The sequence below is a fragment of the Rattus norvegicus genome, chromosome 2, assembly GCF_036323735.1.
Source record: "Rattus norvegicus strain BN/NHsdMcwi chromosome 2, GRCr8, whole genome shotgun sequence".
Lineage (NCBI taxonomy): Eukaryota > Metazoa > Chordata > Mammalia > Rodentia > Muridae > Rattus > Rattus norvegicus.
In genome coordinates, this window is record NC_086020.1 from 185,139,628 (window position 1) to 185,151,076 (window position 11,449).

General features: G+C 44.1%; 1 non-coding gene across 1 annotated transcript; it reads left to right on the forward strand.

Annotated features, from left to right (window-relative positions):
* Positions 1–662: 662 nt before the first annotated feature.
* LOC120101375 (small nucleolar RNA U89) lies at positions 663–879 on the forward strand. Its single transcript, XR_005501724.1, has one exon. It is a non-coding gene; the product is annotated as a small nucleolar RNA U89 (small nucleolar RNA).
* Positions 880–11,449: the final 10,570 nt, after the last annotated feature.

The window sequence follows — 11,449 nt, forward strand, 5'->3', positions numbered from 1 at the left end:
TTTTGTTTCTGACTGGTTTTAAATGTATGAATATGCTTTACATGTCTTGGTTATAGATTATTGACTTATAAGTTATTGGTTATGATTAAAACTTTGTAGCATTGGTAAGAGGAAGTTGGCTTAAAACTGAACTCAGGGGGCTGGGGATTTAGCTCAGTGGTAGAGCGCTTACCTAGGAAGCGCAAGGCCCTGGGTTCGGTCCCCAGCTCCGAAAAAAAGAACCAAAAAAAAACAAAAAAAAAAACAAAAAAAAACAGGGTTGGAGTCATTCAAAACAACACGTGACATGAGCCAACTCAGGGAAACTGGTCTCTATAGATACCTCTAAATTGGGTAATATTTTATGTAATTATTATCCTAGAAACAAGACTTATAAAAGATAGGATTTAGGGCAGTGTCTCTCTGTTGAGGTATTAGAGCGTTCATGTGCAGGAACTGGCAGTCAAACTTTGTAGCACGGGGACGATGCACTTGGTGTTTTTGGAAAGATTGGCTTGTTTGTTGGAGGTTGAGTTTTGCTTTCCAAAGTTGTGGTTGTGCTCTGGTGCTGCGAGGGAAACTTGAAGATTGTGATTGAACTGCCGGTGCAGTGTGCAGTTGGAGCACAGGCTCAGGATTCCAACTCACACATATTTGTAATTAAGAAAGAAATCTGGGGGCTGGGGATTTAGCTCAGTGGTAGAGCGCTTACCTAGGAAGCGCAAGGCCCTGGGTTCGGTCCCCAGCTCCGAAAAAAAGAACCAAAAAAAAAAAAAAAAAAAAAAGAAAGAAAGAAATCTGACTCCCTGCTGTAAGGCCAGATCAATAGCACGGCTGGCCTCACCTCTGTCAGCTGCCACCATAGCACTGGCAGCATCCTGTAGGGAGGCCCACAGGAGTAGCCATGTGAGCGCAAACCTCGAATTTGACAGCCCAAAGAGCTCTTGGTGGAGGGTGGGGAAATTGTCACAGATGTAATCTGGCTCAGAAGAATCCTTAACCATGTCTACTCACCTTGGAGAAGCACTGAACAAGAATCCTGGGTATATCAAGCTCCAAAAGATCCGGGCTGCCCAGAAATCTCTAAGATGATCGCCACATCACAGAACCGGATCTATCTCACAGCTGACAACCTTGTTCTGACTCTACAGGAAGAAAGCTTTACTCGGGGAAGTGACAGCCTCATTAAGGGTAAGAAGTGAGTGTGGACATCAAGAACCCCACCACCAGAGAAGTTGGCACACTTCTCCAGTTTGGAGGAGCCAGCTAGGGGGTCAAGCATAACCCACCCTGACCCAAGCATCATGTGATGGATTCTTCTGTATCTGCTCTCTTGGATTAAGGAAGACTGAAGACCAACCCTTTCAGAGGGGTTTTCCTCCTTCCTGTATTGGCGGGGGGGGGGGGGGGGGGGGGGGGGGGGGAGAACAGGAGGCAGTGTGATTTCTCAGTGATTTCCTGTAGTGTTGTCCCTCTCCCTGAATGGGGGGGAGATAACCACCATGCCAGGAAGTCTCAATAAAATTTTTATTACTTAAAGTAAAAAATAAAAAAAATTAAAAAAAAATCAGGCAGGCAGAGATTGTTACAGGGTTTTAAGGGTTAATGAGGCTTGTCCACTCTAGCTGCCATTCCAGGAAATGAATATAAAATTATTATGGATTTGGAGGCTTGTTTTTATACAATCCTTTTCATCCTGGTGACTGTGGGAGGTTTGCATTTACTGTGCCTGCTTATCATTTTAAAGAATCCATGGAGCGATATCATTGGAAAGTTTTGCCTCCAGGAATGGCTAATAGCCTACATTATGTAAAAACTGTTGTCACTGCTTCAATACAAGAAGTTAGGACTTGGGGTTGGGGATTTGGCTCAGTGGTAGAGCGCTTGCCTAGCAAGCACAAGGCCCTGGGTTCGGTCCCCAGCTCCGAAAAAAAGAAAAGAAAAGAAAAAAAGAAGTTAGGACTTTGAATATTTCTGTGTACATTATTCATTATATGGATGGTATTTTATTAGCTGATCCCTCTATGTAATTCTCAAGGACAAGGTATTGTGAAACTGTAAAACAATATCTTCATGGCCTTGTTGGGCACCAGTGGGAGGAGTAGCCCTTGGTTCTGCCAATGCTGGAATCCCCAGTGTAGGGGAATGTCAGGGAGGGGAGCCAGGAAAGGATGGATTGTTGGGTGGGAGAACACCCTCATACAAGAAAGGGGAGGGATGGATACGAAGTTTGTGGATGGGAAACTGGGAAAGGGTATAACATTTGAAATGTAAATAAAAAATCCAATAAATAAATAAAAAAATAAAAATAAAGAAAACAAAAAAACAGTATCTTCATGAAATAAAAAAGGGGGAGTTATAATACCATATAACACGCAATTATTTAAAATCATGCTCTATTTATTTTAAAATTTGGATGCCAAGGAACACTCTGAGTGTCTATGGCACCCTACACCTAGGCAGACTTGTGCCTAGGTGAAATGGAAGGATCCACTCACTGGCATATGGCATGGTCCTGATCAGGTATTAATTGGGGAAGAGGGCATGTTTGTGTTTTTTCTACAGGATGCTGCAGGAGTGTGCCAGCTGCCAGAGTGACTGGTGAGGCATCCTGAGGCCGGTAAGAACGATGCTGACCAGTGAGCTGCTGAGTGCCCTGACCATGGTGACAGGGAAGCTGTATTGGACATACGCTCCTGACCCACCTTTGCTTGCCTATATTCCAGACTGGACACGCTGCCTTGCTTCAAATTTTAGACCTTGTGGGACAGAGAACATGGAGACTGTGGAAACTGCCTTCAAAAACTTAACCAAAAAAGTTATGATTCCTTTCTTTCCTTTAATGTGACCAGTTATTCTGGTCTAGAAATCAATTCAATATTGGAAAAAAGAAAATGGCAGTCTTCACCGGAAGGCTGGTTCTGGACATTTTCAGACGTATTTGGAGTTAGTTGCAGTTCTTTATGAAGTTACATTTGCGGTGGATACAGTTGGAATAGGACCTAGATTTCAGCAAGTGTCAGTGCATGTGCCAAGGCTCCTACTCTTCTATTATTTGGCCATGCTAAAATTCTGTTTCTTCACAGTATTTAATGTAACTTGTGTTGATGTACACGTTCTAATTGTCAGTGTGTTGAGGTCTGCCATGTCTGGTATGGTGGTCTATCAACCAACTTTTGCTTTATCACCTGTGAGTATTACAGGACATTGGTATTCTGAAAAAAGCTTGCAAATACTGGAAGAAGTGAGTCAGGCTGTAATAGAGGCAAGAGGGCAGTGGGATGGATCATTGCTGATATAGCAGCTTTAATTATTGCCTTAACAGCTAGCACCACTGCTCTGTAATTGCTTTGACACAAGAAGTTAAGACAGCTATTTTTGTTAATTGTTTAGCAAAACATGTTAATAATGTTATGAGTATTCAGGATTTAGATAGGCATTTGGAACAATGGGTCGATTCTCTTTATGATACTATTCAAATTATTATAGAGTTTAAGAGTAGGCAACCATCTTGAGTGTCATGCTAAATACCAATGGATTTGTGTTACTTCTAAAATTTACAGTGACAGTCACTAAAATTGGGAAAAAGTTCAAAGCCACTTGCAGAGTACTTAGCATAATTCTAACACCTCTCTGGATGTTTTAACTTTGCACACATAGATTATGAATTTAAAGACTACTGCTACACTGAGTTTTAATGCTGCAGATATTGCATACATTTTACATACAATAATAACAAATATGGGGCTGGAGAGATGGCTCAGCGGTTGAGAGCACTGACTGCTCTTCCAGAGGTCCCGAGTTCAATTCCCAGCAACCACATGGTGCCTCACAACCATCTGTAATGGAATCTGGATGCCTTCTTCTGTTGTGTCTGAAGACAGCTACAGTATACCCATACCATACATAAAATAAATAAATATTTAAAAAAATAACAAATATGAAAACTATCAGGTAATATTTACATTATAATGTCCAGTCCATATATTTTGACAAACTTGGAGAAAGTACTCTCTATCCTATCTTGGTGAGTTCAGAGTTCTGTACCCAAATTAATTTCTATCATAGCTTGCTTTAAACAATCTAAAACATCTTAGATCCTAAACAGCTTAAACTTCTTTTTTTTCTTTTTCTTTTTTCTTTTTTCTGGAGCTGGGGACTGAACCCAGGGCCTTGCGGTTGCTAGGCAAGCGCTCTACCACTGAGCTAAATCCCCAACCCCCAGCTTAAACTTCTATATGAAACTATAACTCTATAATCTTCAACCCCATCAGAGACCTGAGAAGGAACATATATTACCTGAGTATGCAGGAAGTGCAGGCTAGCGCTTCCAGAGCTGTAGAACTGACAGACAGCTGACCGACTGTTACCCTAATCCCGAGTCATAGGAGCATAGGAGCATCGTCTTCAGCCTCTGGCCCAGATTATCTGACAGACTTTCTGTGAGGCGGGACTTACGAAGGATTGGACTGCCGGGTCCTTGTAAGTGAATCCTGTTTGTCCGGTTTGGACAGCATTCACTGTCAGCAGGTGAAGCAACGGCAGTCTGGCCCAGTGGTCGCCGGCCACATTTGAAGCAGGCTCCATAAAGAGATTCTTCAGTGCTCATCATCTTCTTTGAGGCAGAATGGGGGTGTGGCCAGGAGCAGACATGCCTCGTGAAAAAGCTTTAAAATAATAAACCATCTTTAAATACCATATTCCGTAGGTCTCTGAGGTTTCTGAATACTATGTCTGTCTGACTGTCTGTCTGTATGTGTGTGTGTGTGTGTATGTACCTACCTACCTACCATCTACCTATCCATCACACGTCTGAACAGGTAAACATTGCTTGTTTCTAGCTATTTAATATCTGTTCAATCTAGGAAGCATGTTTTTTGTGATCACTAGTCTAGTATCTAACATGACTAAGAGCTCGATTGACCATTAGCTGACATTGCTTACTTATCCTAAACAGTTCGCAATCACAGTTTATAAAGGACTGCAGCTAGACTTTGTATTATTTCAATTAACTGCATAGGTCCATACCTTATAAGCAGTTGAAGCATAATATACAGTATATTGTAACAAAAATAGCCATAATTTTTTGTATCAATATACAAAGATTTATACCAATGTAGTCAAAATACAACTTCAATTCTGAATCAATATACAAAATCCATACCAATGTAAGATTATTGGCTTATAGAATACCTTTTGGTTTAAGAGTAAATTTAATGATCTATCCTTCTTTCCTATACATGTATACATGGGCCAGTCCATGGTTTCTACTACATATGTAGCAGAGGACTGCCTCATCCAGCATCACTGGGAGGGGAGGTGCTTGGTCCTGTGGAGGCTTGATGCCCCAGAGAAGAGTGAGGCAGGGGTGTGTGGGTAGGTGATGGAGCAACCTCTTAGAGGCAAAGGGGGAGGGGGATGGGATGGGGAGTTCATGGAGGGAAGACAGGGAAAGGGGATAACATTGAAATGTAAACAAATAAAATGATTATAAAAAGAAAGACAAGAGGTCTGGACAGATGGCTCAGCGGTTAAGAGCACTGACTGCTCTTCCAGAGGTCCCGAGTGCAATTTGCAGCAACCACATGGTGACTCACAACCATCTGTAATGGGATCTGATGCCCTCTTCTGATCTGTTTGAAGACAGCTACAGTGTACTCATCATATATAAAAAAAAATTAAAATAAAAAAAAGAAAATTAGCTGTGACATTTGCTGTCCAATCTCTATGAGCTGTGAAAATGTAGGCTTACACAAAGTACTAATTGGAACAGTTTGAAAGACTGACAAAGTGGGCTAGCTGCTTTGAAGTTGTCCTGGAAACACGTTTTTGTGGAAAGCAACTGAGGCTGTCTGAGGCTGGATCACTTGGGCTACCTGTCTTGTCTTTAGTGTTTGCTCTGCAGACATAGAAACTCTCACAAGTAGCATGCATTTCTGTAATAAATGTGTGGACTGTGCGGTGTGCACAGATCAGTCAAAGTTATCTGATCTTTATTTGAGCAGGGGAAAGATATGTGTCTTTCTTTCTAAGCTGGTTTGGACAGGATAACCAAGCTGCAATGTAAATCTTCATCCATGCCATGTGGGAGGGTAGCACGTGACAATAGGTCAGAGGACTCCACAGCCAAGAGCCATTGGCTATGAAAAGACATTCGTGTCTTAGCCAGTCTTAGAACTGCTCCCATTAGAAGGATCAGCATACATATTACCTGCCTTGTTGGTATTGCTGTCTCTCTTTTCTTTTCTAGCCAAGATCTTCGGAGTATTCTGCCCCCACCCTGTCATATCTGATTTTGACCGGTTTGGAAGGAATCCATCATTTTTCTTCTCCCGTTGCAACAAGAGCATATTATCTTCCCCAATGCAACACATTTCCTGCCTGCTATTCTGAGGTTATAATCTATCTCTGGTGTGTGTGTGTGTTGGGGGGTACTTTGCTACCCCTTTCTGTTAATATCTCTTTTTTACATCTGTTTCTGTATCTATTAATCCTTTGGTCTCTGTGGAGTATTTTTTAATCTACTGAAGCTGCTCTGGTTTTGATTCTGGGTTTTTAACGTCTAGTTTTGGAGCAGTGATGCTTAGCTGTTCTGCGGATGAGTTTCTTGCTGTTGGTTTGAAGTGCCTGACATAAATTTGATACCAGCCAGGGTCTCTGGGGCATTTCCCAACAAGGGTTGCCTTTTTTGTTCCTTGTTGGTCTATTCTCATTAATCCAGTATTGGTCTTTGCCACATCTTCTGGATATCCCAGAAGCCTGGGGCCTTCTTTTTGGGTTATCTCCAGAAAAAAAAAACTTGTTCTAGGAATGCCTTGTCTGTAATCGTCAATGACCTACATATACGAGCCATAAGGCTGACCCTTCCACGTCTTGTACATTGCATAGGAAAGGTTCTCCCTGAATCATTATTGTAGAAGAATTTATCCTTAGGAGCCACTTGTTTACTTTAGGGAATGGTTTGATCTTTCACAGCCACAGCAATAGGCTTTTCTTGTGTGTGTTATAATTGTTCACCCAACCATAACTCAATTGTGAGAATTAAGCTCTTTATCTGCACTAGTTTTAATCCTTTCATAAAGAATTTCAGATCCAGCCCTTAAAGATCTAAAAGGCTTTTTGCATTCAGCATTATCATTTTCAAAAGCTAAAGATTTAATTAAAATATGTCTAGCAGTTGGATCTGATGTTGCTCTACTTAAAGCTGTAGTTAATTAAAGTGGAAACTTAAGGGTCCTTTGGAAAGTCTGTTGGATGGTGTTTTGCTGGGGCAAACACGTGAAGGAACGTTTAGCTGAAGAAGACACAGGATAGAGAATGTTCTGCTAAACCAAGCACATGAAACGACATATGATGAAGGACTCTTAGCTAACAGCACAATGTATTGGTCCGCCTTAAATTTTGTAGTTGAGCTGCATTTGTTGGGACTCCATAAAGAAAAACGCATCAAAAACGTCCTGGTGGTGTGCTGCAGTTTCTTGCCACTTTCACAGACTTGGGCTGATTGGCAGAGTGACATCAGCTGAGACAGACACTGGTGCTGAGGCAAGAACCGTGAAGGACTCCTTTGGAGGGTCTAAATAGGACTCCATGGACAGTCACAGAGGCTGAGCTGGGCTGGCTTATAAGAGCTAGCTGTGTAACACTTGTGGGTCTAGCGTGCCTGAGAGAACTTCTGGTGTTCCTCCTGGTCCCTCCTGCTGACTGGAGCTGAGACAGAGGCCTGGCTGTTTCTGCTATGTGGTGCCACTGCTGCTGACTCATGTTTACTACCCCAACTCAACCAACCTGGACTGCAGATGTATCCGGGAAGTGTTTGAGAATGGATCGAGCTGCCACTGCTGACCTGTGAACTGAACTGCCCATTTCCAGACAACACAGACAGGAGTTGCTCCAAAGAATCTTTCTAAACAGGCCCAATTCGCCCATATCCTTTCTTTCCCACTACCTCTAGTGGGTGACGGTTTAAAGGAGAGGTTAAAGCATTTAAGAACCATTAAAAGCATTAAGCATTAAGCATTAACCATTAAAACCATTAAAGCATTAAGATAGGATTTGAAAAAATTACAGTTCCAGTTAATCTTTGTAAAAAGTCAGTGGAAGACTCATTTTAACCCTGGGTCATCTTTATAAGTGATTCAGCTCGTCCCTGTTGTTCAACCTTGTCCCAACTTTTAAGGCTATTTGTATGACGTTGTCAAAGCATCATCAAAGGCAATCTGAACCCTCATTCAAACTATGGACATTCACCTAGTAATTGATCCTTGGCAATATCAATGTCTCTGGTCCTATCGGGTTGCTTCATGAGTAAAGCCTCATCTTTCCACCATGTCAGTCTTTGGAAGTGAGGGTCAGACTTTAGGATGGCTGTCATCAAACCTCTCTGATCTTTTGGAGTTATATGACTATGTGTAGCCCAGTTAGTTAGTGTCTGTTTGACATATGACGAATGTAGGCCATAACTCATTACTGCTTCCGTAAACCTCTTTAAGTCTGGTGCCTCTATAGGCTACCTTTTGAATTCTTGATAACCCTGTGGCGCGCACACACGCACACGTGCACACAAATGGAAGCCAAAGGACTCTTTAGTCTGATTTAGCAAGCACTACCCACTTTTTTGTTTTTGGTTTTGTTTTGTTTTGTTTGTTTGAGGCAGGGTCTCACTCTGTAGTCCTAGCCATCCTGGCCCTCCTGGAACTCACTATGTAGACCAGGCTGTCCTCAAACTCACAGAGATCTGCCTGCCTCCCTTCTGGGATTAAAGGTGTGCTTGACCACACCAGCTTCATTCTTGTTTTACAGATTTGTTTACTCTTGTGTTATGTGTTTGGATTTTTGTCTGAGTGTGTGCAGTGCCCCAGGAGGCTAGAAAAGGGTGTTAGACAAGCCCCCCTCCCCGATGTTGAGAATCAAACCCAGGTCCTCTGTAAGAGCAGCCGGTGCACTTAGCCACTGAACCACTCTCCAGTCCTTGCTTTCTTTGACATGGGCTCTCCTACTGTCCGGGCTGACCCTTCTCTTCCCCTTCTCAAGTTACCGACGCGCGCCAGCACACCTGCTTCAGGCGGTGCTAGGTTTCCATCCCAGGCTTCACAAACACCAGACCAGCGCGCTGTGCACTGAGCAGCTCCCCCAACCCTCAATAACCCTGCGTAGGAATTTCTCTTCGGCACCTTCTGTAGCTTTTTTTTTTTCCTTTGGAAAGAAAGCTGCCTTTTCAAGCTCTTAGAAGCCACTAGCCCAAGACAGTTTTCTAGTGTCTCAGCGCCCTCTGCTGTTGGCTTTCTGTAATATTTCGAAACTCATAACAAGTTCCCCACCAGTTCATCTCTGTTAGGTTCCCTTCCTTCTTACCAGGACCTCTACACTTGCTTCTGCTGTCCTTGATCTGGGTTTTAGTCTTCTTCTTGCTCTGGGGATCTGCCTTAGACAGGAACAGTACTAGTCAACCTAAGAATCCCTAGGACCAGAGAGCCAGAGAGATGCTCAGTGCATGAAAGTGTCCTCCGAACAAACCTGCCAATCTCACGGACCCCTCTGCCGAGGTAAGGAGCCAGGTGCAGCAGTGCGCGTCTGCCATCCAACGCACATCCGTCGGGGTGAGAGGGGAGAACCATGAACAACAGTCTTGGAATTAACTGGCAGTGATGACTCAAGCCTATAATCTTAGATCTTGAGTGACTGAGGCAGCAGGATTGCTGTGAGTTAGGGCCAGAGAGAGTTACACAGGGAGTGGTTCTAGGCTAGCCTGGAATTAGAAAAAAAAAATCCTAGACCTTGTAGGGATTATCGTGGGGCCTTTGACAGAAATGGGAAAAGACGAGTCATTTCTATTGAGATTGGTTGATTCTCCAAGTATCTCACAGGTTGACTCAGCCCACACACTCCATGCCTGCCCCCTGTCCTAGCCAGGGGATAATGATGTGCTGTTCACATGCTCCTTGCCCCCCTAAGGAACTGGCTGGGTGGTTGAAGCCTCACTCTGTCCGTCTCTGACTTCTGCTTTGTTAGCTCTTTACGGTCTCCTGGTCATCAGCCCAAATGACATAGCCTCATGGGGGCTGCTGACTGCCCTGGCTACTTTTTGTGTCAACTTGATATAGGCGGAGTCATTGGAAAGAGGACCTCAACTGGACATCCCTGTCCACCCCAACTGGCCTATAGGCAAGGTTATGGTGCATTTTCTGGACATATGGTTGATGTGGGAGGGTCCAGCTCACTGTAGGTGGTACCATTCCTTAGCTGATGATCCTGGGTGCTATAAGAAAGCAGGCTGAGCAAACTTTGTGGAGCAAGCCAGTAAGCAGCACCTCTTCATGGGCCTTTGCATCAGTTCCCGCCTCCAGGCTCCTACCCTGTCTAAGTTCCTGCTCTGACTTCCCTTAGAAACAGTGTGTGACCTCAGAGTCAGCTGAGTCTAGGCTGCTTATGTCATGGTGTTTTCTCACAGCAGTAGACACCTGTGTCTCTTAGACCTTGGCAGGATCTGGGCTATCAATTAGACCACACTGTCTTTGTTCGCACATTTGCATGCCCAGATTCATCATTTGGCGAGCTAACTTCTTCTCAGTCACTAAGAGGGAGCTGCACCCTACCTCTTTGACCCCCCACCACCCATATCTTGCTACTTGTCTGGGACCTTGGGATGCTTAGTTTTGATTGTCAGCATCACATGCTCTAAGGAAGTCTCAGCAAGGAACTGTCCAGATTGTCGGCTCCTGGGCATGCCTCTGAGTGATTTTCCTTAATTAACACAGGTGTGGGGACCCACTCTGAATGTGGGTGGCACCATGAAGAACCGATACCGTCCTGGGTGGATGTCTGTTGTTGACTTGAGTGCAGACACGCCAAGGACCCCAGTCCTGCAAACACAGGGTGGAAAGACTTTGCCCAGGTCAGGCTCAGGGGATCAGCAAGGCCTTTGTCTAGTCTGAGTTAATGTTGACACTAAATGCAGACAGTGTTAGCTGCAGCTTCCTCCTCCTGGGTGATGTCTCATTAAGCTTGCTCAACTGTACCACAGCCTGAAACCCTAGACACACATACTGGAAAGCTGGGATCAGGTGCGGTGAGCACCCTCTAGTGGTCATTACCATAATGGCCTGGGTTCTCAGCCATGTTTACTAAAATAGCACAGGGCAGGGGTTGGCTAGTCCTGACAGATCTCTGTAGGTGAGCAGTCCCAGCCTATGAACATCCAGAAAGGACCCTGCAGTTGCAGCTTCTGCACACACTCTTCAATCCTGGAACTGGAACCCCCAATACCAAGGAAAGCTCTGTCATTCCTCTGAGCCTCGACAGGGGAAGAAGGATTTGCCACTGCCTTGGCACTGAGGCAGTGGAGTTCCTGGTATGATCACGAGTCTGTCAGCAATACACAGACACTCAGGAGTTCATTCACCCAGGGGTCCCTACACAGTGGGGCTGACAAATCTTATGTCAACTTGCCATAAGTTAGCGTTATCTGAAA